This window comes from Phoca vitulina, unplaced genomic scaffold (genome assembly GCF_004348235.1).
Source record: "Phoca vitulina isolate PV1807 unplaced genomic scaffold, GSC_HSeal_1.0 scaffold63, whole genome shotgun sequence".
In the NCBI taxonomy this organism is placed as follows: Eukaryota; Metazoa; Chordata; class Mammalia; order Carnivora; family Phocidae; genus Phoca; species Phoca vitulina.
The window spans coordinates 8,320,356-8,327,095 of NW_022589766.1; the positions used below are offsets into that span (position 1 = coordinate 8,320,356).

The window sequence follows — 6,740 nt, forward strand, 5'->3', positions numbered from 1 at the left end:
AAACTAATGATGTAATGTATGGGGATTAACATAACAATAAAAAAATTTAAAATAAAATAAAAGAAAAGAAAAGAAAAAAAGTTCATGTGTTTTAAGCAGTGAGTTAAGTGCACAGTACAAAAATGGTCAGTGTGGAAAGTTCTGGCAGATATACACTACAGGAAATGTTCAGAAGGTCACTGTATGCTGGGGGGAGGGGGGGCTAGCAAATTATAACCAGAGCAGGGGGATTGTGGGAATCCCAAGTTAATAGTTGGATGGTCAGAGGTACTGGAGGCCCCAACTTTTGATTGGTGTCTGAAGTGGGGAGCCGTCTTGTGGGACTGAGCCCTTAACCTTTGGGGTCTGCATTAACCCCAAGGAGTTAGTATTGAATTGAGTTATACTGGAGGACACCCCGTTGGTGTCCACAGAGCATTGGAGAGTTGCTTGGTGTGGAAAACTCACAAATGTGGTGGGTGTCAGAAGTATTTTGGGTAAAAAAGAGTGAATACCCTCAGATTCCACAGTTTCTATCCTTTCTGTTAGGTCCCACCTTCACCCCCAAGAAAGGCCAAAGGCTAGAAGGTGAAATAGTGAGAAAAAAAAAAAAAACCCAGATGATTCATTCAAGTCAGTTAATCTTTATGCAATATCTGCTGTATTCAAATACATAGAATTCTGTTCTTCAGTTCTAGGAGTTACAGAGATGCAAAGATAAACTATTTAAATAGTCCCTGCTATCAAAACCCAGCTCTAGGTTCAGGGTTTTTCCCCCGGTCTCTGACACCAAGAAACTTAAAAACTTGTTGGAGTGGGAAAAAAAAAAAATTGAGATCTTTTATTCTAGCAATCTTGTTTTAAGGATAAAAATGAGGCCTGAGATTATAGAGATAATTGGCAGAGCTGACTTTTGTACTGGTGTTTCCCTCTGCTGTTTATCATCATTTTATGCAGCAATTTTAGCACATCTTAAATATTTCAATATTTCTGAACAGTATTGGAGAGTTTGTGAAGCTGATTTAGGAAAGGAGCTCAGGCACTGTGAATTGTGTAAGACTGTTGAATCACAGACCTGTACCTCTGAAACAAATAATACATTATATGTTTAAAAAAAAAAGAAGAAGATAACAGGAAGGGAAGAATGAAGGGGGGAAAATCGGAGGGGGAGACGAACCATGAGAGACTATGGACTCTGAGAAACAAACTGAGGGTTCTAGAGGGGAGGGGGGTGGGTGGATGGGTTAGCCCAGTGACGGGTATTAAGGAGGGCATGTACTGCATGGAGCACTGGGTGTTATATGCAAACAATGAATCATGGAACACTACATCAAAAACTAATGATGTAATGTATGGTGATTAACATAACATAATAATAAAAAAAAAAGGAAGGGAGCTCAGGAACTTTTGATTCACAAAGAAATGGGGGGGGCGGATAATTTAGCTGTATTGAAGCTATGCATCCCAGATCTAGATGTCCATTATTATTACACTATAAATTTTGTGAGGACAGCAATCCTCTATTTAAAAAAAGAAAAATCACCCCCCACCATGCCTTGTTGAATCAACAAATAAAATACATAAACATGCGTGAGTGACTTTTGAGTGGCTATGTGTGTGACAAGTGGCTATGTTTATTATTTTTAAGATTTTTTATCCTGTGAATCTTTGTTGAAGGCCAATAGGAGGAAGGTGTAGTGCAGGAAATGAAAAGAGGTTTAATCACAGTCCCCACCATTAAGGAGCTTTAGAGTCTAGTAGGTTAGGGGGCTGATACACCACAGTAGAAAGTGATGAAGAATGTGGGAAACAAAGGCAGAAGAAAAATTATTAAATTTCCTTACTATCTACAGCCTATTGGCAAGTACTTGAAAGAGGCAGAGTGACATTCCTCTAGGGGCGCCCGGGTGGCTCAGTCAGTTAAATGTCTGGCTTCTGCTCAGGTCATGATCCCAGCATCCTGGGATCAGCCCGCATCGGGCTCCCTGCTCAGCGGGGAGCCTGCTTCTCCCTCTCCCTCTGCCTGCCGCTCTGCCTATTTGTGCTCTCTCTCTCTGTCAAATAAATTAAAAAAAAAAAAATCTTAAAAAAAAAAAGAGGCAGAGTGACATTCCTTTAGGGACTCAACTTCCTCGATATTAATACTTTGCTAAGGGCAAAAGGAAATCTTAGCCCTTCCTCCAGGATCCTATAAGTCTACTTTAAAAAATAAAAATGTCTTTAGAAATTTCCTTTTTCTCTAAACCCCCTAAGATACTGTTGGCAATCATCCCCCAAGCATATGGCCCACCCATATATATCTGAAGGGTCTCATGGTAATAAGATGGTAATAAATGACCTTTTCCTAACAATAGCTAGTCCCCTCAAGGTCCTGGAAACCTTATTTCCAAAATTCCTTAGAGATTTACCCTATCCTTACAACCCCCCCCCACACACACACCTTGTAGGTATATAGTCACCACCCCTCATGACCCCATTGTAGCTCTTTCTGCCCAGGTCCTGTCCCCATGTTTTAATAAAATCACCTTTTTGTACCAAAGACATATCAAGAATTCTTTCTTGGCGGTCGGCTTCGAACCCTAAGGTCTTTCCTACATCAATGAACACTTTTCACAACGGGTGTGATGTAAGGGATGGGGGTACTCAGAGGAGGGGAATTTTCTCTAGGGGTGGGGAAATACTGTGCCTGCTAGGGAGAACCTGGTATGCGCATCAGGAACCTGAGTTCTACAACTGGTTCTACTACTGATTTGCCCCGGGACCTCGGGCTGTAAGTTAGGCTTATAAATTAAATTCCCCAGATTTCTGTTTTCCACTCTGAGAAGGGTCGGCTGGACGATTAGGTTCCCTGGGACAATGCCCTCCTCGGTTTCTTATTGCTATTGTTTCTCTCCCCTACACCGCCCCGCTCCCCGCCGAGGCCAGACGGGGAACTGAGCGCTGCCCCTTTAAGGGAGCCCTCGACCACGGGCGCCGGGGGTGCCCCCGGCTGGGGCGGGGCGCCAGGGACCCGGGCTTCCCACGCAGCCGGGGACGCCGTCGCGTCACGGCGCTCGCAGCCAATCAGGATGGAGCCTGCCGGGACGCATTACTAGGGCGACGGGCCGGACGCCTCCCGCTTCGGGATGAATTAGCGGCGGGTTTTGCTCGGAGGTTGTGCCCCCCACGGATTCTCCAGTTCGTCCACGCGACCCCCACGGCGACGCGCGACGTCCTCTGCTGGTCACAGGTGGGAGGCCGGGAACTGTCAAGTGGGGGGTTTAGCGCCGTAAAATGGCGGCGGCGGCCGGGGGATCCCCGAGTTGGTGGAGGGGGAACAGCCCCACGGACTCTTCCCCCTGAGCCACGGGCCTGCCCTGGCTGCGGCCCCGGTAACGGTCACTTGACCAGGAATTGGAGGCCCGACGCAGGTGGCGGCGTCGCCGGCTCAGGTGAGGGGAGGCGCGGGGAAGCGATTCGCAGAGGCAGGCGAAGGCGTTGGGGGCTGCGGGGCCGCGCGGGCCGGCTCGGCGAGGGGGGAGAGGGCGAGGCTGTTGCGGGGTTTGGCGGGCCAGGTGCCCCGTCGGTGGTATAGATTAGTATCAAGACCTTCCTTTTTCAGACCTGGACGGGTCCGGGAGCTGCCTCGCCCCGAACATAGTTCTGTTTCTGCCTCTGTTAATGTGCAAAACGTCCCCAAGTGTTCGCCACGTGCGAGGCTTGGACTTGGGCTCTCGAGCCCTAATCTGTGTATCCTTCAGGCTCCAGATGCCTGCCCACAGGTGCCAGAGTGGCAGTGCCACGGAAGGAAAGGTAGGCCCCAGCCAGAAGCTGATGTCAAGTCTGATCGTTAAGGTGTGTCTTAGCTTCTACCTGCTCGCTGAAGACAAAAAATAAAAAGCGCATTTGAGTGCCTTAGAGACGTTTTCCTTCCTTGTACTTAACCTGCTTCAGGTGGGTTCCCTGGAATATTGTCTCTGCCTTCGAAGCTCATTAATTGTATTCGTGTGCACGTGGCTGTAGATAAGGCTGAGGCTTGGGATTCCGTTTAAGTCTAGGGAAGTAATGAAAAGTATGGTGAAGGCCTTTCAGAGATGAAATATTGTCTATTCATGTTGCTTATTTGGGCAAACATATGTCATAAAATATAATTAGTTTTCAAAGTGTCTTAATGATAGTTCTTTTTGCAAAACTGTTGATTTTTGAGAGTAAAAATTATTTTATAAAAGTTATTTTTTAAAAAAGTTTGTTGCCACATTGTACTTTGATGTGACGGATAAGCATAATATCAAGTGACTTTTTATTTGATAGCAGGCTTGATTTTGTGGAGTGCCTTGTTCTGTCATTGAGAAAGCACAGTAGCACTTTGTGTTTCAGTCATCAGTGGTTCCTGTCTTTGGAGTGCTCACTGTGTGTCAGGCATTGTGAAAGTGAGCCATCTCCTACCTTTTAATCCGAGCGAATGGGTTAGTTCATCTGCCCTCACCAGGTGTTTAGGCTGGCTGCTCACCACCAAGAGGAAATAATGGGGGGGGAAACCCAAAAGACTTTCTTCCAGACTGCTCCCTGGAGATTTGGTCAGTTTGGCCAGGGGCTGGGGTAGGTGGGGTTTCTAGTTTCTACTCAGCTGCTTAAAATATGTTAGGGAAATCATATAACCTCTTTGTCAGTATCTTAGCTCTGAAATGGGCAACGCAGTTCTTATCCAAACAATCTCATTGTACTTTTGTGAGAAAAAAAACCAAGACAGTATATATGAAAGGGCTTACAAAGGTGAAAAATACAGGGTTGACAGTTGACATTTCTTACTATACGGTTCCTCAGCCAACGACGTTGTGTGTGCTGACTTAGTCACCTAGCAACTTGGTGAAGTGAGTACTTTCTCATCTTTGTTTTACTGATGAGGAAACTGAGGCACCAAATCAAACAACTGTGGTCTTAACCACCGTGCATACCATCTTCCTATATCATACAGATTTGTTATGTGTTAAGGGGGATATATAGGAACACATTTTTCAATGAAGTATTTTGTTTGTGATCCTTTGGTTGTATTGCATAAGTAATAACCATGTTTCATTCTGTTGGCATCCAATAGTGATTTTTATGGTGATGACTACAGTTACTTTGGTTAGGTGGTATATTCATTTTACTTTTAATGCCCTTTATTTTAAAAATTATTTCAAAACAGAGTTGATTAACTTCTTTTTTTTTTTTTTTTTAAAGATTTTATTTATTTGACAGAGAGAGACACAGCGAGAGAGGGAACACAAGCAGGGGAGTGGGAGAGGGAGAAGCAGGCTTCCCGCCGAGCAGGGAGCCCGATGTGGGACTCGATCCCAGGACCCCGGGATCATGACCTGAGCCGAAGGCAGACGCTTAACGACTGAGCCACCCAGGCGCCCAGAGTTGATTAACTTCTAACAGGACGCACAAATCAATAATTAAGGAAGATTTTAGTTTTTATTAAACTCTCAAAAAAATAACTTGCTGGGTGACTTTTGAAAGCAAACTTATGGTAGGTTCATTACTTTGATGTATTTGTATAAAGTATTCAAGTCTCTATAGAAAAAAAGGATATGAATAAAAGTGGCTAGGACATTAATTCTTTCTTTTTTTAATGCCTTTTTTTTTTTTTAAAGATTTTATTTATTTGACAGAGAGAGAGAGAGAGAGAGAGAGCACAAGTAGGCAGAGAGGCAGGCAGAGGGAGAGGGAGAAGCAGGCTCCTGACATGGGGCTCGATCCCAGGACCCTGGGATCATGACCCGAGCCGAAGGCAGCCGCCTAACGGACTGAGCCACCCAGGCGCCCCTCATTCTTTCTTTGAGCCTTTATAGAATTGCCCTGCCAAGTCTTTGATGTGTAAAGATTAATTCCTGACCTTATCCTCCAGGAAATCCAGGGAGAAGTCCCAGGTCCAGAAGTTTGTAGACCAGTGAATGAGACAAACAAGTAAATAACTAATGCAGTCCGAGAAGGTTTCAGATATAGTTGTCGTGGGTACAGAGAGCTGTGGGAACATATACAAGGGAACAGTTGGTTTTGTTGGGGTGGCCCTAGCCAAGATAGGAAGGGAGCTGACTGCAGGGTAAAGGAGAAAGTGCTTCCAGCCAAAGGAGTTAGCAGTAGAGAGTCAGGACGAGTGAGAGTGCATGGGTGTCCAGGGATCAGACCAGAGTTTTGCAGAAGTTGCTGAGGGAGAACACGGGAAAGATTGTGAATTCTCAGCTGAGAGAGTGACTTTATCTTGTGGGCAGTGGGACCTGTAGAAAGATCTTAATCAAATGAGTAATACAATCAACTTTATGTTCTGGAGAGAGATGACTAGCGACAGGGTGAAAGAATGTAAGGAGACTAGTTAAGGACAGTGTCCATACTCCAAACAAGAGGTGGTGAGAGAGTGAACCAGGGCATTCACTAGCAGAGCAGAGTTCAGAGTCCACCACACACATTTTGAAAGGAGAATGGAAGATTGATTAAGTGTGAAGAACAATAGGATGGGAGAGGGGAACACTTGGTAAGCAAGTAAAGAATCACGTGGTTTTTTGGTTTTGTTTTTTTGGGAACAATATGGTTGCAGATTGGAGATATTGTTAATTTAAGAAAAGGATAGAGTAGAAAGTTCTTTGTTACTGGGTTTTGGGAGAATTGTAAACCCTTTGAGGTTGTTGGGTCAATAAGATTTTTTTTTTAAAGATTTTTTATTTATTTATTTGAGAGAGAGAGAGAATGAGAGACAGAGAGCATGAGAGGGAGGAGGGTCAGAGGGAGAAGCAGACTCC

At 44.9% G+C, this 6,740-nt stretch overlaps 1 protein-coding gene across 2 annotated transcripts in view; it reads left to right on the plus strand.

Moving 5' to 3' along the window:
* Positions 1-3,081: 3,081 nt before the first annotated feature.
* The window catches only part of LCLAT1 (lysocardiolipin acyltransferase 1), a 197,815-nt gene continuing 194,156 nt past the window's right edge, over positions 3,082-6,740 (plus strand). Inside the window, exon 1 of one of the 2 annotated variants that reach the window (XM_032391458.1) lies at positions 3,082-3,208. The gene's annotated coding sequence lies outside the window, so the exon portion shown is untranslated. Of the gene's footprint in view, positions 3,209-3,230; positions 3,411-6,740 lie in introns of those variants that run through there. The other variant, XM_032391459.1, reaches the window with a different exon arrangement.